This window comes from Pleurodeles waltl, chromosome 6, assembly GCF_031143425.1.
Source record: "Pleurodeles waltl isolate 20211129_DDA chromosome 6, aPleWal1.hap1.20221129, whole genome shotgun sequence".
Taxonomy (NCBI): domain Eukaryota; kingdom Metazoa; phylum Chordata; class Amphibia; order Caudata; family Salamandridae; genus Pleurodeles; species Pleurodeles waltl.
Window position 1 is genome coordinate 334,395,611 of NC_090445.1, and position 26,281 is coordinate 334,421,891.

At 47.8% G+C, this 26,281-nt stretch overlaps 1 protein-coding gene across 1 annotated transcript in view; it reads left to right on the top strand.

The window, feature by feature from the left end:
• CARMIL3 (capping protein regulator and myosin 1 linker 3) overlaps nucleotides 1–26,281 on the top strand; it is a 1,220,401-nt gene that overhangs the window by 535,199 nt on the left and 658,921 nt on the right. The gene's annotated exons all lie outside the window — the stretch shown is intronic.

The following is a 26,281-nucleotide window of genomic DNA, read 5'->3' on the forward strand; positions in this document are numbered from 1 at the left end:
CTCTGTCATACACATTAGGACATTGTTTGTGGTACTCTGTAAAATGTAGTGACTCTAACCTCCAGAAACAAAGCTTTCTGTGAGTTAGTGTGTTGCAAGTTTTCGTCGATTCCAAACCCTAGTAGAATATTCACGAATAGAAGCTTAGAGAACACCAGCGTGTTTATATACCTGGCGTCTCATCTGCATTGGTAAGTTAGCTTTTCCAAGTTATAATAAAGTTTTATTAACTTCAAAGTCTAATTTCTACCGTAACAGAACAAATCTATCTTGTTCAGGCACTTTTACTCATTTTTAGCTGAGACTTAAGATTTCTTTCATTTTCTTGAACAAGGTGTAAATATTGTTTGAAGACACTCTTTTGTAGGACCAGAATGTCAGCTCTTAAATTTGTTGGTTGATACATTTAAAAATGTATTAGGAGATCATTTGCGAGGGGGGCCATGGGCCCCAACATTTCGACTGCCTAGGGGCATCCTCAGGGTTTAATCCTGCACTGGCCTAGTGCGGCATTTATTATTACCCATCCTTTTGAACATTTAAGATCAAGTCAAAGTGTGAGGCAAATAGATTTGCATTTTTTGCTATTGATTGAGAGCGAGAGAGCAATGCAAGTGTCATGGTCTAGAAATGGAGCTTAGTGTACCCATACCATCTCATCATGTTTGACGGGGTGGATTTATTCTAGTCACCCTCGCACACAGGGAATAATGGTTTACCCCAGTGTGCGCCGGGAAGTTAAAAAAGAGAGCCTGGTCGAGGCTAGTTAGTAACGGACGGGCAGAACACACAAATCATGCTCCTTTTGACTCCTGCTGTACGCACACAGATTTCTAGGCCCAGCGCTCCACTTGTGCACCCAACACACACATTACACTGGCGACGAGGCCGGCGTGCGAACCCCGCCTGCTCTTGTGCACCGCAGAATTCGCACAGCTGCGCTTAGCGGCACGCCGCACCTGCGTTAATAGAACAGTGTGCTCTGACATGAGCAACGCCTGCTTAGCTTCAACATGTGCATGCCCTCAGCCCCGACGACCTGCAACACTGACACCAGGGAAAGAGTCTTAAAAAAAAACATAGGAGAAATGATGAGTGCATCAACGAAGGGCCACAAATACAGAACGGTGAGAGTTTCAACCCATATTTACCCTGCCCTGGGCCAAGGGACCCAGTTTTGGAGCTGCACTGGTTGCTGGCCAAAAGGGAGGGAGAGGTTGCCTCAAACAAAAGGTGCAGAGAGACTTTGGTCACTATACTCCTTCATTCATGAGCACTGCAACTCAGGACCCAGTGACCCACATAACAGACCAGCACAGGTGTTATAGTCAGACACATCTCCCACACCACCTAACCAGCACACCAGATGCCCAGCAAGGCAGCATAGCGACACTCATCTTGGTCTGGCAGCTGTACCATGTGCCAGGAGCGATAATGTTCATGCCACGAGAGAGAGGAATCAGCAAGTCACCCTAGATTGCAACCATACATACAGTGCCATAACCACAGCCTGAATACAGCTGAGAATGTTGTCAGTCCCTGCCATAGAGCCTTTCATTGTAGACGGGGCACCTTTGGCATTTGCGCCAAAATGGAAAGACTGGATGGAGCACCTTCAGTTTTACTGCAAAGGGGTGGACATCCCAGCTGTGCAGCTTAGAGCTGTGATACTGCATTTAAGTAGGAAGGACATTCATAAAATATATAAAACTTTAGCAGAAGACACGCCAAGAACATACGCCACCCTGCTATGAGCCCTGAGCTGACACTTGAGCATATGTCCAACAGAGACTAGGAGTGGTTTGTGTTCCAGCAGGCTCGCCAAAAAACAGAAGAGTCTCTTGATGCATTCCACAGTCTACTGTGCTGACTCGCACATGCGGCTTCACGGACGAGCTACAAGAAATCTGTGGCCAAATAATACAAGAGTGTTCGTCATAGAAGTTAAAGGAGGCAATCCTTCAGGAACTGGGAAAATCACTACAGAGCATCCTGAACCCGGGGAGTTCAAAAGAATGATCAAAGGTCAGAGCCTCCCACATGAAAGCTGCCCTCTATCAGCCAATCAAAACAGAACAAGTTAATGTCTTCTGAACACGGGTAAACCCTCAGCCCCAAAATGGTCGGAAGGCAGGGGCAAAGAATGTAGATACTGTGGAGGAACGCCCCATAGACTCAATAAGTGCCCAGCAAAAGGTAAACACTGCTCTGCGTGTGGGAAATATGACCACTTTGTTAAGGTTTGTCGATCCTGCAAGCTCAAGCGTCCCCAAGGAATTCGAACAACCTGTCTCAGACACTCCCAACATCACAGAAGACATGGATGATGACCCCGAAGAGTATGTGGTTCAATCAATCAATCATATTTATAAAGTGCAGCTATTCACCAGTAAGGGTCTCAAGGCGCTGAAGGGGTCGGTCCTCTGTGCTTCAGTCGAAGAGCCAGGTTGTAAAGTCCTTCTTGAATTGAGGCAACGATGGTGACTGACTGAGGTGAAGAGGCAAGGTGGTCCAGCTCTTTGCCGCAAGTTAGGCGAAGGTTCTTCCTGCAGTCTAGATCTTCCGTATGCGGGATACGGTGGCTAGTGCCTGTTGAACAGAGTGGAGAGGTCTGGCAGGGGAGTAGAAGGTGATGTGGTAGTTGAAGTATGTGGGTCCTAGGTCGTGGAGCGCCTTGTATGCCTGGATGAAGAGTTTGAAGTTGATCCTCTTCTCAACAGGGAGCCAGTGGAGGTCCCTTAGGTGTGTGGTGATGTGTTTGCGGCGGGGGAAGTCCTGAATGAGTCTGGCGGAGGTGTTTTGGATGTGTTGAAGTTTCTTCAGGTTCTTCTAAGTGGTGTCGGCATGGAGAGCGTTGCCATAGTCGAGTCTTCTGGTGACCAAGGCGTGGGTTACGGTTTTGCAGCAGTCGTTTGGGATCCATTTGAAGTTCTTCAGGAGAAGTTAGAGTGTGAAAACAGGAGGATAAAACCTAGTTGACTTGACGGGTCATGGTGAGTGATGAATCCAGGATGAAGCTGAGGTTGCGTGCACAGTTTCTTTTGGTGGGAGGGATGCCGAGGGAAGCAGGCCACCAGGAGTCATCCTAGGCTGATGTGGAGGGTCCCAGGATGAGGATCTCAGTCTTGTCCGAGGTAAACTTGAGGCAGCTGTTGTTCATTCAGTCAGTGAAACTAAGCCGTCTGTGCTATGGGAGCCACCCAGTCTGGCTGTCTACCCTTCTTGAAATGCCAGGTCAAAGTAGGGAACCAAGAACTCACAGGAAACATCAACACTGGGGCATTCATCGAATTAATGTCAGGAAGCGTTTACCGCTCCCTCAACAACCCTCCTCTGTTAGCTAAAGTGAAAATCAGAGTGCTCATGTACAGCCAGACACAACCAATACTTTTATGCACCATGTCCCATGGAAACTTCAGTGTTGACACTGTAGTCTACGTGGGCAAAGAAGGACAAGGCATGCCGAGCAGGAGACAGATGGCCGAAACTCTCAAACTGGTTTCATTCGCATTAGGCGTGCAAAAAGAAGAGATATCTGATCTCCTGGAAGAATTTGCAGACTTTGTCAAAGGCATTGGCTGCCTCAAAGGAAAGGAACTCAAGCACATATCGAGCAATCCATTCAACTGATTGCTTTGTGACACCAGTGCACAGCCTTCCATCTTGGGCCCAAAGTGGAAGAAGAACTGAACAATTTATAGCGGCCCGGCATCATTGAGAAAGTGACAGGACCTGTGCCTTGGGTTTCACCAGTCGTGGTCACTAAGAAACCTTAACAACCAGGAGAAGGCTGCATCTGCGTGGACATGAGACTCTCCAACATTGCCATCTAGCGGGGGCGGCTCCTAACTCCCACTGTAGATGGCATCCTTGGTGAACTCAGCGGGGTCCAATGGTTTTCTAAGGTCAATCTTCAATCAAGTTACCATTAACTGCCACTCCATCAAGAATCCCGTTACATAACGACCTTCTCAACCCATATGGGCCTACAAAAATACTGCAGTCTCAACATTGGCATCTCCAGTACTGAAGAAATTTTCCAAAATACAATCCGGGAGGTGCTAAGCGAACTGCCAGCTGTCTTCACCATCAGCGATGACATATTCATCTACGTCAAATCAACACAGCAACATCATACACACCTGTGCAGAGTCCTTCAGAGGATAGAAGATGCCTGCCTCACCCTGCACAAGGAGAAGTGTGAATTTCTCAAACAAAAGATAAGCTTCTCTGGATACACCTTCTCTGCTAAAGGCATAGCACCAGACCCAGACAAAGCGAAAGACATACAGGGAGCTCCAGTGCACACAAACAGACAGAATTAAGGAGCTTTCTGGGAATGGTTAACTTCTATGGGTGCTTTATTCTGGACATCACAAGCCTCATGCAACCTCTGCAATAACTCATCAAAGCCAATGTGTCCTGGGTTTGGGGTCCTACACAAGAGGATGCCTTTAAAAAGACTAAGGAAGCGCTGTCAAAGAGTACCACCTTGTCCTTCGTCAGTCCTCCTAAACCAACATATATTTCAGTAGATGCAAGCCCAAAGGGATAAGGGGCAGTACTCATGCAACAACAACCCAACCACGACTCGGTGCCAGCTGCATATGCAAGTTGATCACTTACAGAGACAGAGCAATGATATTCACAAATAGAGCAGGAGGCTATTGCCATACACTGGGCATGCCGACATTTCCACGTCTATGTCTATGGCCACCCTTTCTTTGTCACCCCTGACCATGAGCTATTGATACCACTCTTCCAAAGGTCAACGTCCAAGCCCGCGGCACGCTTTGAAAAGTGGATGCTACAGCTCCAGGAGTATAACTGCCACGTTGAATTTTGGCTTGGCTTCACCAACCCAGCCAACTATCTCTCTAGCAGGAACACCCGAGGAAGAGGAAGAAGTGAAAGCGACAGAAGCCTACATCCACTACATAGATGAACAATCTTGCCCACTTCCCATCTCTTTGGAAACACTATAATGGGCAACCAAGGAAGATGAATGCTTACAGCTCGCACTGGAGGCATCATATTGGACAACTGGAGACCCCTCAGGGTACATCAACCAAAAAGAACCCTGGAAGCAAGGAAAACACTACAATTATTGATCCATGTTCGCCAAGAGCTGTCCACTGATGATAGTGTGAGTTTGTTCAGAGGGCCTTGTCTGGTCGTTCCTGCTAGCCTGACCCAGCATCAGTTCAGCTGGCCCGTCACGGACATCAAGGGATCACTAAAATAAAGAACAGACTTCACACCAAAGTCTGGTTCCCAGGCATGGATGATCTGGTAAAAGCCACAGCAAAATCCTGCCATTGGTGCAAGTAACGGGATCATCCGAATCACCCCCACCGGTCATCACTGAAGATGGCCTGCACGTGCCATGGGACTGCGGTCACATCCCAGATGGGAGGCATGTCCATCTGGGAGATCATAGATCATAGATTATTACACCAAGTATCCAGAGGTTAAAGTTGGCCCCAAAGCCGGCCCCAAAAGTAATCACAAAGCTGGAAAAGGTGATCGCCACACATGGCATAATGAAAGTCATGAAGACAGACAACAGGCCTCCCTTCCATGGACAGGAATTGTAGAGTACCTTAAATCCTGGAGCATCCAACATCGGAGGATAATGCCAAAATGGTCTTGGGCAAACAGAGAAGTGGAACGGTTTATGAGAACCCTGAACAAAGTGATTTGGATCGCTATCGCAGATGGCCAGCAGGTTTAAAGAGCCATTTATGGCTTCCTGTGTGAATACCTCCAAACCCCTCATTCGACAACCAGTTGAGCTCCGGGACACACAAGTATGGGCCGAGTAGCTGCCCACTCAATTCCCCATCTTCCCCCATTGTCCCCACCTGTGATCAATGATGTGGAGGTCCTCAATAAAAGAAAAGCCAATAATCAGAGGGCTAGTGCCAAGAGGAATGCTCAATTAGTGAGATTCAGCCAGGGCCTTGGGTATTTGGCAAGGACTGGTATTCTGGTAGTAGGTTTGAACTGCTAAATGAACAGAACCTGTGTAGGAATGTCAAAAGAATGGGTACAATGGTCACGGCACATCAGGGTGACGATACCGTCACAAGGAATGTGTCGTTCTTCAAAAAGGTTCAGAGATATCTTGGAGATCTTCTAACTCCTAATGACAGCGAGGACCTCCCAGAAGAAAGCCTGATTTGGACAACCCTCCCCTCCAATGTCTCCTCAACGTGGAACCTCACCGGACTGTCAGTCACCCTGAGGAGTTTCACAGGCGTCTGCCAGTCGGACCAAGAGATCTCTGCCGACTCAGCCAGAGAAGGAGATCAGCAGCCAGAACACAGAGTGCCAAGGAGCACACCGACGATATCACCTGCGTCATAACCCTCCACCATCGTCCTGGCTAGCGGACTTCCTAGGGTGAACACGAAGCGGGGAGTCGCAATAGGAGACATGGTAATGTTTATATTTGTGTGGACTGCGTTTGCCTTTTTTCTTTCATTGAATAAAGTTGGGGAGGAATGTACCATACTACCTTGTCATGTTTGACGGGGTGGTCTTATTATAGTCACCCACGTATGCAGTGTATAATGATTTGGTGCACAGGGGAGTTCACAAAGAGTGCCTGGGTGTGGCTTGTAAGTCACGGACGGGCAGACACCACAACTCAGACTCCATGTGGTTCTTGCTGCATGCTCGCTGATTTCTAGGTCCAGCGTGTGCACCCGACAAAGACACTACATTCAGGTCTTGTACCTTCGTCATAATGTGGAATGTACAGTTTTTATTGCTAGCCCTGTTAGAGAAAAATACGAACTTCATGGAAACCGCTTGAGATAGGCATTGGGTGTAAGTCTGTGCATTTCAGTGTCAGTATCATATGCTGACTAGCTGTAACAAGTCACCAGTTTCAAAGTACCTCAGAGAGTCACGCATTTTTAGTCTTCTTTCAGATATTTACTGTATCAGACCCATTGTCTATATTCAGGATGACTGCAGCAAGTTTTTCTTCTCTCATCTAATCTCTTGCACAGTACTGATAGATAAAGCAGTTAACTCCTTTTCAGAACAGGAAAGGGAAAATAGGAGAAATTGTCAATGTCATGCACACCAAATGCATACATCTAGTGTACTTTGTGGTGCAACAACTATTGCTGGGTTGATGTCTAGCTTAATTTTACAAACTGCATTCTGAGAGCCGTAGTTTTTATTTACTTGAGTGGAGTTACCACACCTGAGAACAAGTATTTGTAAAGGGAAAGGCCAGAACCAGATGCACGATGTTTGGTGTACATGGAGAGATCTGGCAAACTTAAGAGTATCCTGTTAGTTCTAGACAAAAGAAGGAACTTAATTGCAGTGTTAAATCTATATAATTATAATAAGAAACTCCAACAGTCGATCTAAGACTTCAAGAAAGCATATTACAATTTCATTAAGAGCTACAAATTCTGCTTCAGCACACATCTCCTTTCCTATATCCCTCAGTCAGCCTGCTACTCCACCACTTGTCAGTTTCATTGTGATTTGTTTTAAAGATCTCCCCTAGTTTCTTTCAGTGACTTCTATTTTAGGACTATCTACCTTTGCACCAACTATGGTGGTGATGCTGCTACTGGTTTTTGTACAGACTTTTGTGTTTGTTCAGTGCAAAGATTTCTTAAGATCCATGTTTATCTTCAATGTATGTAAAGAGGTCATAGATGAGATGCGCATGCAGGGTGTGCTGTGTTGATAACAACTGGTGATCACTATGAAGAAGACAAGGATTAGTTAGTTATGGAAACCTAAACTCTCTGTTACCCACAGAATTAACTGCTCCAAGGAAAAATAAAGGACTAAATAGGCTCTGACACTCTGTTTCATTCTCCACTTCACTGTTGCATTCCTTTACAAAGGGCAAAGGATTCCTTGGGCAGGAAACCTGTATGTATCCATCCTGTCCAGTATCCATCTGTACCTCATTCCTCTGTCTGTCCATCTATGTGTGCCTACTTGTGTGCTATCTGGCTTTGTGTTGTGTGGGTATATAATGGTATCTGCTTGGGTGTTATATATGATTAGGAGCTTTGTGCTGATCTGTTTATATGGGTGCCTGTATGCCTAGTGGTGTCTGGCATAGACATCTGCGTCCCTGCAGATCTGTTTGCATGGGGCTAGTCTCTTTGTGGATATTGTTGTTGTCTTCATCTATAGGTGTGTTGCTGTCCCTAAATATGACTATGTGTGTGAGCAATATGTGCTAATGTATGTTTTGCATACCTGTGTGCAAACGCAGTACAAAATCAATTCTGACTAGTGTTTTTTATTTGTCACTTTAACAATGAACAGAAAGTACATCAACTGATGGGCTGAAGATACAAAGAAAAACAAATGAACTCTTTCAGGCAGTCACTATGCTCCAGCATTCTTCAGTGACTAATGTTGACATACTCATATTTCCTTGTTACATATTTGCATTATGTGGAACAAGATTTCCCAGTTCATGGACTTTGCCTTTTATATAAAAATGATAAGAAAACTATTTATGTTTTTAAAATCATATATTGTAAGGATAATCTTCACTTCTGACCTCTGTATTTTTTCTCACCACCTTTTAGTCACCATTCTGGAAATTTTTGACAGAGACCCTTCTCACTGTGGAGACAAGTCAACATGCTTCTCCATAGTTTCTCTTCCTAACAGTGACACCACAGTGCGGAGAGCAGACGTTTGCAGGACAGGCTGAATATCCTGCTAACATGCTTCAGATCTCCATTAGAGAAGTGTACTCCTTCCGGGTGATCAGTAGCCTAATTAAGAATAAAAAAGCCCAAGTGGATCTGCCCAACCTTAAATCTTTTGAGCACCCACAATGACAAGGCCAGCAGACACAGGCTAATGGTACCTTTGCCAAAGGTGTTCTAGTCATTGTCTTGAGGGGCCCCTGCTGGTGAGCTTATCATCAAGGGATCTTTCACAGTGAAGCTTCATTTTATTTTAACAGCAATGACATCAGCTGACGCGTGCCAGTCACTACAGGCTGTTCCTATTCTTCATCTTGGAAGGGGAAGACCAACCATTTCACTTTAAGCCTAAGGGCCATCGTGGGAAACCCTAGGCCTATTCAGAACAGGAAGGCGTTGCCTTGCAGAAATTGATCTGTTAGAGGATTGAGGGGTCTTCCTATGTCGTCTAAGCTTCAGGCACATCCATCTCCAAGAAGATACCCTGACATACATTGACCTACCTCTTTAAGATCATTACCGTTAAGGATGCTACCAACAGGTGATCTGACGTGACATTCTGAATAGAGCTTCCATCAAGCACATCCCAACTATGACTAAGGAGCAAGCACACACCTTTGTCTTCCTGTATGTTATTCAGCTTCTCACACCTTCAAAGCCTTCCACTTACATAATGCAGGCCTTTTGGAGGAAGCAAATGATGCATTATTGAGACCAGATTCAGCTAAACCACAGAAGTTGAGGCAAGAGAAGAAGTATAAACTTTGGATTGAGATCCTGTCTCCCTAAGTTTTAAACCGCCTTCAAACTCTATGTTAGCTTCAGTGATACACACAGAGTTTCCTCTTCCTCCTCATTATCTTACACCTTTCTAGATATGGAGAGAGCATGCATGGATATCTAATTTATTAACAAATGTGTTGTCTGTGGCACATCTGCAGACCCCCGTGATGTTTTGCCTGGTGGTGCCAGGGAAACAGGAGAGTGAAGGGAGGACCTTTGCTGTAATATGCCCCCTTTTCAGCAAGTTATATGATGCTTTACTGATGTGTCAAGGAGTACCCCTGAATTATGTGGAGGTTCTAGTAATTCTGAATCACAATGCAGTTTTATGTTAACACAGCATCCATGCTACACCCTGGACAATTATTTGGATTATGCTGGATGTACTAATGTGTCACAGTGCAAAGGAGTTGCATTGCAAAACGGATACTAGTGCCCCTAACCATTCCCAAAGCTTTCACTCCTAAATTGTAAACTGTTTACTGACAGCCTATGTCAGTTAATAGCCATTCAATGCTTTTTAACTGCTAGAGTGTTCTTAAAGCATTGGTACATATCCTTCCTTACCAAGGGAGGTCTGTGAACTATGCTCTATATTGAAAAGGAATACAGCTCAAGTGTGGGATTTTTTTCCAGCTCATCTGTATATTTCTGATAATCCACTATACGGGCCTACTTTTCTGGTATCCTTGGTGTGAAATTAGAAACAGGAACCATCCAAGAACAACCCCAGAAAGGTGCACTTGGTCTACCAGTGTTTGAGAAGCTGTGATTGCCATGATTCTGAAATTATCACTGATCTTGCTTGCTAAATGTTTTTCAAAGCAGAGGAAATTGGAAAAATTAATGTGGAAAAAGAGCAATGATATATGAGAGGAACAATAAGTTGATGAAGATGAACTAACTGTAGTTTAATAAATTCATGTTTAAATATGGTCATTTCAATGTGTTTTTAATAGAATAAATATGTGTATCGGTAATGAAGGATGGCATTGAAACAGGGCAGTAGGTGCATGGGAAATAAATCGTTATGGATAATGAAGAAGTCACTACTCCTGTGCAAGTAAAATCAGGAACACAAGGGAGTTAGCAGAACTAGCAGTTCTTCTGCTTATTGTTATTTATTTCAAGTATGTTACTTTAAAGTGTGATTTTTTTTTTAGCCTATGTGGGTCTATTTACTCCTTTTATATCTGTTGTTAGACCATTTCTTTGGGTGATTCTTGTAGAATTTGGTATGGACTCTGAAGTGTGAGACTCTCCTACAGCTTAGACCGAGGAACTCTCGACATATTCAGTGTGGACAGAGAGGTAGATTAACCACACTACTTGTAGGTGCCTCTGCAGAACTGGGTGTACGTTTTGACACCTAACCTTTTTAACTTGTTTATTAATTGCTTGCTATTCAGTGTGGCCTGGGCTGAAAATGTTCTGTCTTGGTTGGGCACAAGAAAGTCCTTATTGTCTAATTCAAGGACAATGGTGTTCTCCTTGGTTGCTCTAAAATGCATTCCACATTGATTTTCTCTTAGTATTGGCAAGAGAAAATACCAATAATGAATGCCTAGCAGTGCAATGCAATGGTTATGTGTGTTATGTGTGTAGTAAGGGGAATTTTCTGGGTTGTCCTGATCTCTTAGAAGTAATGAGGCAATTCCACTATAAAGGTGTTAAATTTGTTGTAAATGGTTCAAGGAGATGAGCAAAAGTGCAACCTCATTATCCCACTTTGTAGGGAAGATTGTAAGATTCTTATAGCGATTTGGTCACCTCCTGCTACTTTGAACTTTGCATGTGTAGTTTACAAAGGCACTATTAATAGCATTACAGTGTTGAATTTTAGGGACACATAAACTACTTTGGTTGGTCAAAGAACATACATTATCCTCTCAGAACTGGTGTACACCTTGTGAAGGGGATTTACTAGGCAGTATTATTAGAGATTTGTCAGTGGGTAAAACCCTGTGTGACCCTATTTCTGAGGCATCTCCAGGAAGTGTGTCCCTTAGAGCATGCAAGATGCTTGCCTTGAGTCAACATATTAAAGGCACTTTTAGAATCCTGGGGTAAATATAGTGCATTCACCAGGGAACAGACCACCTTGCGATATGGTGACTGTTGAGGAGGCAATGTTGGCAGGATGTTATGTTAAGTCTATTGATAATATCACACAAACACCATAGGTCTCTTGGGGGGTCATTATGACCCCGTCGCTGAGTTTTAATGTGGCGGCAGTACCGCCAACAGGCTGGCGGTACATACTGCCACATTATGAGAATGGCTGGTTGGCTGCAGCCAACCCGCCACTTCTCCACTCATACCGCCATGGTGGTATCAGCTGCCAGGCCGGAGATGTCAATAGTACTATGGCGGCAGCATTTTGAACCAGCCTACCCCCATGGTTTTCGTGGCGTTAGCAACGCCACAAAAAACATGGTGGTAGGCGGCTCCCCCACCCCCCTCAACACCCACTTGATGTTCCTCACCCCCCTTCTCCATCCAAACTCCCCTCCTTCCGATCCTCTCACTCCTCTCCACCCCCTCCAATCCTCTCACTCCTCCCCATACATGCATACACCCGCAGACATGCACCACGCATACACCCAATCATTCACAATGGCATACACGCATTCATACACGCATACTTCCAGTCATGCTCGCACACATTCTTACATACATTCACACTGACATGCAGACACGCACTCACTTCACCATTCTTACACACATTCACTCACATGCATACACCCACGCAAACAACACTACACACACAGACGCATTCACGCACACATTCACACATTCATGCACACAACCACACTCACACAACACCCCCACTAACACCCCTGTCAGAAGCCCGACTTACCTTGTTCCAGGAGGTCTTCTGGCAGGGAACAGGAAGGGGCGCTGCTACCGCCAGCAGCGCCCGCCAGCAGAACACCGCCAGACCGTATCACAAGTCATGATACGGCTGGCGGCGTTCAACTGGCGTGGCGGTGCTGGTGGTAGCAGCGCCAGCTTACCACCATCCACCAGTATGATGGCCAGCCCTTCTTGTGGTGGAATACGGCAGTGATCATAGTATGGCGGATGGATGGTAGCCGTGGTGATGGTATTTTGGAGGCCGTCACCGTGGCAGTGACATAATGACAGCCGTGGTGCCTTATCCTGTGAGCTGGAGAAAGAAAAATAGGAACTAACCAGCAAAATAAAAATTACCATTTTCCACAGATGTCAATGCCCGGGTAATCGGAGAATTGGCACCTGAAGTGTTCGAGGGGCTTCTGTATCTCAGTGACTTGGAGAGCTATGCTGGCGGGAGCTTAGTCTCCTGGCAGAGCTTCTCAAGCTGCCCAGGTCAAAAGGGTAGAGACCAGACGAAGCGTGATTCACTGGTAGTCCAGTTTGGGGGTTGGACAAAAAGCTTGCAACCTTTTACAATGAAAAGCATCTGTTATGAAAACAGCCACAAGAGCCACTAAATCTTCTGATTACAAGGGGCTTCCAGAGTCTGTGCATGAGAGATGTATGATTGACAGTAGTCAACAGATGATGGAAGTTCTGAGTGCCAAGTGCAAGACTAGAATCGGATTCTGATATGTACTCACTATGTATGACACAGGGAAGTTGGCTCAAGCATCATGTGAGATGAGGTGCTACAACTTACACATTCTGGGGTCAGCGAAAGTAGGTGGACTGGATCTAGTAGAATGAAAACCACCACAGGAGAGAAGGTAGTGTGCTCTGGAAAGGACAGTGACCAACATCATGAAGAAGTAGCCATCGTTCTGAGCATGAGGACACAGAAAAGCCAGCTTAAAAGGCAGAGACATCAACACCACCATTATCCAGTGCTACGCACCAACAAATGACACAGAGGAGGCAATCAAGGACATACTCTACCAAGAGATGCAAGCTGAACTTGAAGATGTGCCGCGCCACGACTTGAAGATTATGAATCTTGAATGCTCAAGTGGGAAATGACAGCACAAACCATGACAGAGCCATAGGAAAGGAAGGTTTTGGAACAACAACAATGAATAAAGACTGTTAATTTTTTGCCACAAATGATCTGATCATAGGATGGTCTCTCCTTCCATGCCTTGATATTCGCAAACTAACTTGCAGCTCATCCAGTGGCAGTGACAGAAAACAGATTAACCATTTTATGATGAGCAGCACCTGGAGACACTCCCTGCAGGATGTCAGAGTGAGGAGGGAAGCAGATATCAGCAGTGATCACCATAGAGTGACCACTCCTGTGAAGCTGAAGCTTAGAAAAACTAAACCCAAAACATCAGAATGAAAGCACTTTGCTGTGGCAAAATTACAGGACCCCTAAGATCTAGAAGGCATTAATCTTACATATGAAAAGCAGGTTCCAACTCTTGGCAAACACAGAAGATCAGTCTGAGCCAGCGCAGACACAGTCAACAAGAAATGGGGACAGGTAATTTCAGTATATGTGAAGAGTAATGAAACATGCCTGGGGACCAAGACAAGGAGGAGGAAAGAATGGATAAGACAAGCCAAATGGCACGCTTTTGAAGACAGGAGGGCAGCAAAAAAGAAACTCATTGAGGCCAAATCTGAGAGGCTGAAGGATAAGTACAAGCAGCAGTGCATAGAACCAAACAGAGCAGTCAAAAGAATGACAAGAGCAGAAAAGTGGTTGTACATGGATAACCTTGCCAGTCAAGCAGTGGAGGCAGGCAGTATTAGAGAATGGGGGAAGGACGTTAAGATCACGTAGATAGTCAGTGGTAAATTTCATGCAACATACAATACCCCTATCATGGACAAGCAAGGCAGACTACTCACAATAGTGAAAGAGCATGAAGCATGGAGTGCCAGGCAATTAAAATAAGTCTTGAACAGGCCAGTACCAACAAGCGAAGCAGACATCCAAGAAGGATAAATACATTTGGATGTGAATACTACCCAACCGCAGAAAGAAGAGATCTTCAAGTCTGATCCTGAAGCATAAGCTTAACTCCTCTAACAACAGTTCACATCAATTTGGGAGGGAAAGAAAGTAACAGATGACTGGAACCAAGGCATCACTGTCAAGATTCCAAAGAAAGTAGCATTGAATAAATGTAATAACTAGTGTGGAATCACCCTTTCATCAATTCTGAGTAAAATGCTGGCAAAAATCATTATCCAGAATATTTCTGATGCCGTGGACAAGCTGTGAAGAGAAAAGCAGGTTGGGTTCTTGGGCACAGGGTGTGTTGATCACATCCTTACTCTGCGCAACATCATAGAATAGTGCACGGAGTTCCAAAAGCAACTATACATCAACTTCATTGATTTTGAGAAAGCCTTTGACAGTATCTACTGTGACAGGTACTGGCGTATTCTGAAAGTCTATGGCATACCACAGCAGATAGTTCCCATCACAAGCTTCCATGATCATTTTACCTGCAAGGTGAGAGATAGTGAGTATAGCTTTGAAGTCAAGTCAATAAAGTTGTATGCAATATATTTGATATGTAATGTTGAATAAAGATAAAATAGGAAATTCAAATGTTCAAGAGTGACAAAAGCATGTTTGTGTTATGTGTTAAAATTATACTTGAAGACAGAGATTACTGTTCCCATGAATCAGTGATACAGTAGATGTCAATACTTAATAAGGACCTCATTACAACCCTGGTGGTTGGTGATAAAGCACCGGTAATACCGCCAACAGGCCGGCGGTAAAAAAAATGGGATCACGACCATGGCGGAAGCCACCAACATAGACAGCCACTTTAACACTCCAACCGCCAGGGCGGTAGCAACAAACACCGTGGCGGTCACCGCCAACAGACAGGCGGAAGACAATGTACCGCCCACGCTATTACAAGGCACCAATTCGCCAGATTTCCAGGGCGTTACCAACGACATCCAAAGCACGGCGGAAACAGTCTTTAGAAGGGAACCCACTCACCTTTCAACACTCAACAAGGAACCAGGACACAGTGGAGCCCGAACTACAGGTCCTACCGATGCTGGTGTATCTGCTAATACACCAGGGATATCAAAGAAGGCGGTGGCGACAACCACGGTGAGTACTGCACCTAGCACACAGGGGAGGGGGGAAAAAAAGAGAGTGACACACACATGCAAACCCGCAACACCCCCACCCCCAACCTCACCCACAACACCATACACACAAACACATGCAGCAACATTACATGTACACCCCATAACCCCCTGGAAGAATGCAAGGACAAAAGGAATTGAGTGAAACCAGTGATATTTAGAAAATGCAGATAAAGTTAACGATTGTAAACAACAGTATATACAAATATTTACAATATGTATAGAGGGCCGTACACTGACCTTTGCAAATGTCCGTGGACCAGTGGGCCAAAAAAACATGGGCGAAGTCCACACTTGACTCCTGCCTCAAAACGGAGAGAGAACACTGCAGGGGCATCAGGTCAAAAACACACAGGCACCTCAGGGGGAAGGGAAGGGGGGCACCTCAGCCGGAAGATGGTACTATGCCACTGCTCCTGGAGGGGGCAACATGCCCACAACAATGTCCTGGGGATTGCAAAGACAAAGGGGGTCATTCTGACCCCGGCGGTCAGAGACCGCCGGGGCCAGGGTCGGCGGGAGCACCGCCGACAGACCGGCGGTGCCCCGCAGGGCATTCTGACTGCGGCGGTTCGGCCGTGGTCAGATGCGGGAAACCGGCGGTCTCCCGCCGGTTTCCCGCTGCCCTGCAGAATCCTCCATGGCGGCGGAGCGCGCTCCGCCGCCATGGGGATTCTGACACCCCCTACCGCCATCCTGAACAGGATGCCGGTAGGGGGTGCCGTGGGGCCCCTGGTGGCCCCTGCAGTGCCCATGCCAATGGCATGGGCACTGCAGGGGCCCCCGTAAGAGGGCCCCACAAAGTATTTCAGTGTCTGCTATGCAGACACTGAAATACGCGACGGGTGCCACTGCACCCGTCGCACCTTCCCACTACGCCGGCTCAATTCTGAGCCGGCGTCCTCGTGGGAAGGTTATTTGCCCTGGGCTGGCGGGCGGCCTTTTGGCGGCCGCCCGCCAGCCCAGGGCAAATCCCAAAATACCCTCAGCGGTCTTTCGACCGCAGAGCGGTATTTTGGTGGGGGAACTTTGGCAGGCGGCCTCCGCCGCCCGCCGAAGTTAGAATCACCCCCAAAGTCCCTCAAGAGGGTGGTTTTCCCACTGCTTGGTCCTGAGGAATGCAAAGCCACAGTCTCTCAAGTGGGTGGTTTGCTCATTTCTTGGTGCTGGGGAGGGCAAAGCCACAGTCTCTCAAGTGGGTGACATGTTCCACTGGTTCTGGAGGGGGCCTTGTGCCCAGTCTGCTTCATCCTGCCAAGAATAGGGGGACTGGATGCATATCTCCAGTGGTTCTGGAGGGGGCCTTTTGCCCAGTCCGCTTCATCCTGCCAAGGATAGGGGGAGTGGATGCATATCTCCACTGGTTCTGGAGGGGGCCTTGTGCCCAGTGATGCTGCACCTGGGGTGTGGCGGTTCACATTCCCTCACCTGGGTGTCTGAGGCACGAGCTGTGTAGGGAACAGGTAGCATTATACTCCATGGAGGCAGAGCCAGACTCCATCCTGCGGCGACTTAGGCTGCAAATGTAGTGGCACTGGCTGGGCATGTGGCGGTGCATATGGCGGTGCAGGTGGCGGTGCCTGCGGCGGTGTCTGCAGCGGAGATGCTCCCTGTGCTGGCCGTGGTGCAGGTGCTGGTAGTAGTGGAGGGAGACACCAGCCCGTCTCCAGCAGCTTCGGACGGCTGCCCACTGGGGATGATGCTGCTGACTGTTGTTGTGGCAGCGGTGGTGCAGGTGGCGGTGCAGATGGAGGGGCAGGTGGCTGTGCTTTCCGCGGTACAGGTTGCTGGCCTGTCAGGACTAATGGTGGTCACCAGTCCCTCACCTGGAGGCTCCGAGCCCTGAAGTGCCTTGCCTTTGTTTTTTTTGCCCTTCCCCACCTTGGCAGACGCTGCTGGGACCTTGGCACTGTCCTCTTGAGTTTTGGATGAGGCCTTCCTGTGTGGGTCTTGCGTCTTGTCCGTGCTGCATGCTGGCCCCTTCTTCACCTTGGCAGGTGGCGGAATCGGTTGATCCTTTGCATTGTTCGGTGGCACACTGCCAGCCCTGACGGGTGCCCCCTTTGATCCCCTGGGACTTGCAGGTACTACAGCGGACTCCGACTCGGTGGCTGAGGTGCTGGCCTGGGATCTTGACACCCTGGCCCTAGGGGAAGGACGGGGGGCGTAGGGAAGAGGTCAGTGTTAGCCAGGAAAAGTTTTTTAGACACACTGGGACAGGAAGATGGAGGGGGTTTGGGAGTGGAGGAAGAGGGAGTGGTTGTAGGAGGTGTACGTCTGCTGAGTTTGGGTGAAGGTGCATGGGCTGGATGCTGTTGTTAGGTGGATGGCTGTTGAGTGGGTGTGTGCCTGCGTTTGTGTACTTTGGGAGGAGGGCTCACAGACACACAGGGAGAGGAGACAGGGGACGTGTGCATGGTTGTGAGGGTGGTGACTGGCCGTGAGGGTTGTGTAGTGATGTTGGTGCTGGTGATGGAGGTAGTGGCTGATGATGTAGTGCATGCAGGTATGAGTATAGACACTACTGGGAGGGAGGTGGACGAAGAGGAGGAGGGGGACACAGTGGAGGAAGTGGATGTTGGTATGTTTGCATGGGTATGGTGCTTGTGTGAGTGCCTGTGAGATGATGTTTGGTGCTTATGTTTTCCTGAGCCACTTTTGTGTGTTGATCTGTGCGCATGCTGGTCTGAAGGTGTTCTTGGGATAGGGTGAGGTAGAAGGGATTGGGTCTGGGTAGTGGAAGTTGGAGGGGGGAGGCTGGACACAGGGACAATGGCTGCCATCAGTGCTGAGGCCAGAGCTTGAAATGCTCTCTGTTGGGACGCCACGCCAGAATGAATGCCCTCCAGGTACGCATTTGTTTGATTGCAAATGCCTCTCAAACCATGGATGGCATTCAGAATGGTTGACTGCCCAACAGAGAGGGATCTCAGGAGGTCAATAGCCTCCTCTCTGAGGGCAGCAGGGCTGACTGGGGCAGGGCCTGAGGTGCCTGGGGCGAAGGAGATGCCCACCCTCCTGGGTGAGCGGGCACAGGAAACACGCTGAGGGGCTGCTGGGAGGGCAGTGCTGGTAGGGTGGGTGGCGGCTGTACCTGTTGTTGGGGTGGGCACAGAGGTGTCCACCACCGCCAGGGAGCTTCTATCAGAGGAGGATTCGCTGTCACTGGTCTCCCCTCCTGTCGCCGTCGTGGAGCTCCCCTCGCCCTCCCTCCCACTGGTGCCTTCACCCTTGGTGGATTCGGGCTCCAGGCCCATGTGGAATGCAGCTCCCTCCATCGCCAGTGCCTCAGCTCCTCCTCCAGATGATGCTAATGCACACAAGGACAGGGTGACTAAACAAAAAGGGGGGAGAGACAGAGGATACAATTGGTCAATGCCAGCAACAACACTACAGTTGGCTGACACAACACACAGGGAGCAGCCCTATGCACTAGGCCATGCGCAACTAGTCACTAAGGTAGTCACCAGCCCATGGGGTACAATGCCTAACCCAGCATTTGCACACCTGACACCCACAGCACCCTGCCCAGTAGTAGTTGGCCACTTGTACTATTGGGGTAGGAGTGCTTCAGAGCCTGGACATAAGGGACCTACCCTGCCATAATCGCCCTGGCCTAGGGGCACCCGCCGCCCGCCATCCCCCACCCTGCTAGCTTCTAAAGCGCGCAAAGTCAGGATTCAGAATCTGTACTCACCCCCTTGTGTCTGTTGTGATGCCCTCAAGCACCCATCCAACTCCGGATAGGCCACCACCAGGATGCGGAACATCAGGGGGGTCATGGTGCGACTGGCACCCCTTCCACTTTGGGAGGCCAGCCCGAGCTGGGCCTCCACCGTTTTCTTCATCCAGCGGTGCAGGTCCTCCCATCTCTTGCGGCAGTGGGTGCTCTGCCTGAGATAGACCCCCAGGGTCCACACCTCCTTGGCCATGGCACGCCAAATACCCTTTATCTGGTGGGCGCTGACCTAGTGGGAAAAGACAGCGGAAAATGTAATTACTCACTCGTCTGGACCGTCATACTCATTGCCCACCAGTTCCCACCCATGCCCTGAAGCTCATACACTGACCACCTCTCATGCAGCGCTCAGGCCAGGACGCCTTAGCACCCCCCAACATGTGGCTTACATCCACACCAATCCAAACAGGCATTGCCCACACATCATGCTCACAGTGTACTCACCTGTTTGTCTGGAGGACCGTAGAGTAATGTGTACTGGGGTAGGACCCCATCCACCAGTTTCTCCAACTCCTCTGCAGTGAAGGCAGGGGCCCTTTCCCCAGACACTCTAGTTATTGTTGCTTCCAGACTCAGGTCACAGCAGCACATGCAGTGTATGTTCTCTCCTGTTGATGGTCAGGTAGCAAGTGAGTGAAGAGATAAAAAATGGCAGTGACGTCAGCGGCGGTGCGTACCGTCACCACCGGCGTACATCGCCATTGGCTCCTGGGACCCATAGGGCCCAATGATAACCAATGTGAAGTTGTGTGGCGGTCATCGACCACCTACCACAACGCAGCACAACGCCAGCGCACTTACCTCATTTCCCCTTGTCCCTCCTCACGGTCAGGGAGCCGCCATTTCAGGGGGGCACATGGCATTGCACCCAGCTGCGTCACAGCACATATTGATACATCTACTGACTCTCAAATTCACACACTGCTTCTGTGACATAAATTAAAAAACAGTTGTGCCATCTATGTGGAAATATGACCTTCTGCTCACCGTTCTCCTCCATAGGCTACAACCGATGATGAGATGGCGGCATCCTCCGGTGTACAGACCCCTGGTGGACCTGTCGACATTGGAGGACAGACACATTATCATCACATACAGACTTGATCGTGCCACAATCCAAGAACTGTGTGCCCAGTTGGAGCCAGACCTGATGTCAGCTATCCGTCAGCCCACAGGAATACCCCCTCTAGTGCAGGTCCTGTCAGTGCTCCATTTCCTGGCAAGTGGTTCCTTTCAAACTACAGTGGCCATGGCATCAGGGATGTCTCAGCCCATGTTCTCCAATGTGTTGTCTGCCCTACTGAAGCACATGCGCAGCTACATCGTTTTCCCCCAGGTGGATGATTTGGCCACAGTGAAAGCTGACTTCTATGCCCTGGGACATATCCCAAACATCATTGGTGCCATTGATGGTACACATGTGGCATTTGTCCCCCGCAGAAATGAACAGGTCTACAGGAATAGAAAAAGCTAACACTCAATGAATGTGCAAATGGTGTATTTGGCGGACCAGTACATCTCCCATGTGAATGCCAAATATCCTGGCTCAGTGCATGACGCCTGTATCTTGAGGAATAGCAGCATCCCTTTTGTGATGGGGCAACTCCAGAGGCACCGGGTGTGGCTAATAGGTGAGCCCAAGGTCCCCACACAGTATAAGTTGGGTTCTGAGTATGGGGTTGTCCATAAGGGGTGGTGTATGTCTAACAATTGTCCCTCGATATTTGCAGGTGACTCTGGTTCCCTCAACCTATCTTGGCTGCTGACCCCTGTGAGGAATGCCAGGACAAGGGCAGAGGAACGTTACAAAGAGGCACATGGGCGTACAAGGAGGATTATTGAGAGAACTTCGCCTCCTGAAGGCCAGGTTCCGGTGCCTCCATCTGACAGGTGGATCCCTGTACTACTCACCCAAGAAGGTGTGCCAGATCATTGTGGCATGCTGTATGTTGCACAACCTGGCCTTGAGACGCCAGGTGCCTTTTCTGCAGGAGGATGAGCCTGGAGGTGGTCTGTGGCAGCGGTGGAGCCTGTGGACAGTGAGGAAGAGGAGGCAGATGAAGAAGATGTGAACAACAGAACAAACATTATACAGCAGTACTTCCAGTGACACACAGGTAAGAGACTGTAAGTCAAATTTACATTACAGTTAACTTTTGGACATTGTACATGGCTGCCTCTTACCCTCTGTCTATGGACACTGAATGTTCCCTTTGGAATCTCTATTTTCAGATCTGTGTACCCCATTCTGGCTATTGCTATATGTACTGCTGCCCACCAAAGGTCATCCTGTGGTATATTTCACTGAACATAAACGTTGCATTGCTTTGATAATGTTGTAATAATACATCTTTCTAATCATTACACTGACTCCAGTATGGTTTCTGTTTCAAGGGTGTTTATTTTTTGTGCAAAATAGTATGGGGGTAAGTGCAAGGGGCTGGGGTGATGGTGGAGGAATGTCCAGTTAGAGTCCAGTCTATTGGTATCACAGGTGCATTGTCCAATGGGGCATTGGAAGGGGAGCAATGGCAGTTCAAGGTTTACAGGGTGACATAGTGGGACAGAATGGTGACAATCAGGAGAGTCTTATTTCCTGGCGGGGGTCTTGGCAATGTTCTCTGTCTTCTGCCTGGATCGCAGGGACCGTTTGCATAGTGGTTCTCCTTCTGCAGGGGGTGGGGGTGCTGGTGGCCTGTTGGTCTTGTGGCGGTTCCTCCTGTCCACTAGCGCTGGTGGAGGTGGAAGGCTGTTCCTCGGTTTGGCTAGTGTCAGGGGCCCTTTGTTGTGCCACTGCATCCCTCATGGTCTTGCCCATGTCAGCCAGCACCCCTGCAATGGTGACCAGGATGGTGTATATTTTAGTTAGGTCCTCCCTGATCCCCAGGTACTGTCCCTCCTGCAGCTGCTGGGTCTCCTGTAACTTGGCCAGTACCTGGCCCATGGTCTCCTGGGAATGATGGTATGCTCCCATGATGTTTGAGAGTGCCTCGTGGAGGGTCGGTTCCCTGGCCTGTCTTCCCCCTGTCGCACAGTAGTCGCACAGTAGTCCTCCCAGCTTCCCTGTTGTCCTGTGCCTCTGTCCCCTGAACCGTGTGCCCACTGCCACTGACCCCAGGTCCCTGATTGTCCTGGGTTTGTGGGGTTGACTGGGGTCCCTGTAGTGGTGGACACACTGCTGATTGACGTGTCCTGGGGACAGTGGCATGGGCTGTGCTGTGGTGGTGTGTCCTTAGGGGGGAGGCTCTGTGGTGGTTTGGGACTGTGGCAGGGGAACCGACTGTCCAGAGGTCCCTGATGGGCCAGGTTGGACATCGTGATTCAGGCGTGCAGAGCTGCTGTCATCACTGTGGGCCTCTTCTGGGGGTGGGCTGGATATAGCTGGCACCTCCTCTCCGGTGACGTTGGGTAGGGGTCCTGCTGGGATGCAAATGCATTGTTAATGTATTTGTGTGTGCCATCTTGTGCAATGTTTGTGTTTTTCCCTGTATGATTGTGCTTTCTCTGTTGGTTTGGCCTTGTGTGAGTGGTGATTTTGTGGGCTGGGTGAGTCTCTCTATTAGGCATCCTGGGATGATGGGTGTCCATGCAGGTCTGTGATGGGGGTCCATGCATTGTTGTTGCCTGCAGGGCTTGGTATTGGGATGGGGGAGTTGTGATAGTGGGATATATGTGAGGTGATGGAGTGATGGGTGTGAGGGTAAGGGTAGGAGTTTGTGATGGCATGCAGTTAGGGTGGGGGACATAGTAGTAAAGATATGACTTACCAGATTCCAGTCCTCCTGCTACTCCTGCGAGGCCCTCAGGATGCATAATCGCCAAGACTTGCTCCTCCCATGTTGTTAGTTGTGGGGGAGGAGGTGAGGGTCCACCGCCAGTCCTCTGTACAGCAATCTGGTGTCTTGAAACCACGGAACATACCTTCCCCCGTAGGTCATCCCTTGTTCTTGGGTGCTGTCCCACGGCGTTGACCCTGTCCACGATTGTCCGCCATAGCTCCATCATCCTTGCAATGAATGTCTGCTGAACCTATGATCCGAATAGCTGTGGCTCTACCCGGATTATTGACTCCACCATGACTCTTAGCTCCTCCTCAGAAAACCTGGGGTGTCTTTGGGGTGCCATGGATTTGGTGTGAATGATATGTGTGAGGATGTGTGAGGTGATGTGTGGGGTGATATGTTGGGGTGTTTACTGTGATGTGTGTGGATGGTGTATGGGTGATGGTGTTCTGTGCCTCAGAGTGAGTGTGTGCTCTTTGCTTGTCTCTCTGTGCTTGGTCTTTGTTTTTTTCGTTGTAAGGGGTTGTGGGTAATGTGGGTGTGTGTTCTATAGTGGTATGAGTGTGAGCGTGTGGTGTGTGTATGCGTGTAAAGTGTGTGTATTTTGAATTGTCCAATGTGGTGTGGTTTTGTAAGTGTGTGTGTATTTTGAGCGTGGCGGTGTGTACCGCCAATGGTTTACCGTGGTTGAATAACCACCACGTTGATTTGTTGGTCGTGATACTGTGGGCGTATTCCTGTTGGTGTAATGGTGTGGCTTTTGCTATCGCCAGTTTATCACTGACCTTTGGTGTGGCGGACTTGTGTGGGTGTCTGTATTGTGGCAGATTTCTATGTGTGAGTCATAATACTCGTGGCGGATTACCGCCGCGGTCACGGTATCTTGGCGGCTGTCAGCACGGCGGTAGATGGCATTTACCTCCAGGGTTGTAATGAGGGCCTTTGTGTCTTAATTTTCTTCATTAAACAGGCCAACTCCGTATCAGGCATTCCTACTTAGGGTACACCGGATTATAGTTCTTCCTTTTTTTGTTATAGACATGAGGAGCCTTAACGACTAGCATGTCAATTTTATCCTTACAAATTACAGTCGTCCTGTTGCTGAAGCTGGCTCCTTCCAAGATGCTTCGGATTATTCAGGACCCCACCACTGGTGCTGAGAGCAAAGGTGGCGTAGGAATTATTGTGGACCTGCATCCTACAATGAAATACTTTGAGGTCCTCTCAAAGGGAACTGCCCATTTACTCTGTGTCCCTCGACCTGAGAATATGGCCAATTATGCCCTGGTGGCTACTTTTCCATGCACACTTACGTTATAGGTCTGGAAACAGATGTTGGTGCTATAGGGGCTGACAGATATTTCTGAGGCATTAAACAGCTGTACGATGACTCAGTCAGTGTTACTGGGATCCAATTTGTTTAGTAATCATGGCAAGCTATAGGTTTTCTCTGTTGTATGAGTTTGTTTGAAACACCAAGCAGTATACAAGTGAGGGGGACAAAGAACGCTTAAAGGTCTAGCATACGTGCACCAAATAATTCTGAAGTAACTATAAAGGGGAGTATGCTGTTAAAAACACCACCTTGTTACCCAAAGTCTTTGAAAAAGAGAACAATTGTATGCTTAACCTGGGCAGTGAGGCAGCAGAGAAGAAACTGCTGATGCCCTGACACTCATCGATCAGGCTTTTTGAGCACAGAGCATACTTTTTTTGCTTTCAACAAAAGTTATAGTTGATCGGACTTGGGCTTAGAAAAATGTGAGCAGTATTCTGTTTTTGGGAAGAATTTTTATTGATTCCTTGATCAATGAGGTTCTCTAGCTTAACAAGACAGGAAAACCCAAATCAAGCTGCTGAACTCATTTTTGCCACATTCATCCTACTAACCACACTTCCTCCAGTCCTTTCTCCCATCCGACAAGGACGCCTTCTTATGGAAGAGCAAGCCTGATGCTCTGAACAGCCAAGAAGAAGCCAGTAAAGTTGCTAACTCATCCATTCACATGAAAAAAAAAATCTTTACAAAATGTATGAAGGAACCAGAATTCTAATAGGTGACAGCATTTGGAAACTATTTTCCTACCCTTTTGGTTATCTGCAAAGAATACCTACTGACAGATTACTGTTCTAGCCGATAAGGGTCATCTTTTCATTATTTGCAGCAATGCAAGGACCACACAGCAATAGTTGGTTTCTGTCTTGAGGAGTCCTTGTTGTATGCAAGGGATCAAAATGATTAAACATTTTTCAATCAGAGGATGCAACCTGAGGACACTTAGCTCTTAGGACACAAGATGGGAAAACAAGTACTACCAGTGCCTCCAAATTCCAATCAAAAGAGCTGGCCCAAAGAGCCAGATAATGTAATAGGAACTTAAATAGAGGAGGGCATCAATGTAAACATTCCCATAGTTATCTTTATTTTTTCCTATAAAGAAATCAGGGCAGACCTTCTTTTAAGAATTTATTGACTTGTGGTTTTACCAACAAAAATGACAATTCTGCTACACATCCTTTTTCTGATACTGGTTTTATTAATCCTAATTAATTGATTGATCTTTGTATTACTCACAATGGTTGACCACAATTGCACTTATTTAGCATTAAGATTAAAATGCCTTTCATTACATCTTAACATATTATTCCAAAAGGTAAAACAAGCACAGGTCTGTGCAATAAGAATGTCAAGAACCATGAAAAAGCATAGGCTCATGCAAAAGGTAATATTATGCATACAGCTCAGATTATTTGCAGATTACTAGATATACTCGACTGATTCTCCCGACTATCTAACACATGCAGTGACAATGCCACCACCAGCGTGCTCTGGGTGCAGCCTCATGTGCCTTACCACACCAATGTGTCAAACATGTGCGTTGAAGAACTCGTAATGCATTGGTTGGAGCGGGCCCTAGACAGTGCACTACCCTAGTTCAGACAGTACTCCCCTCTCCCAAGCGCTGTTTATGGCCTGGCTTTTGGGGATGGTGACAATGGAAATAACGGATTCTTTGGGGCGCATGAATATTAGTGACAGGTTCCCAAGAATTGTTTTCAGGTCCATATCCTTTCCAAGAAACCAAGTACGATAAAGTGCATCATCTGTACTTTGAATCCAAAATAGCTTGTACTTCGTACTCCCAATCTCCATATACCAGCATAGGCACAGGGAGACTTGA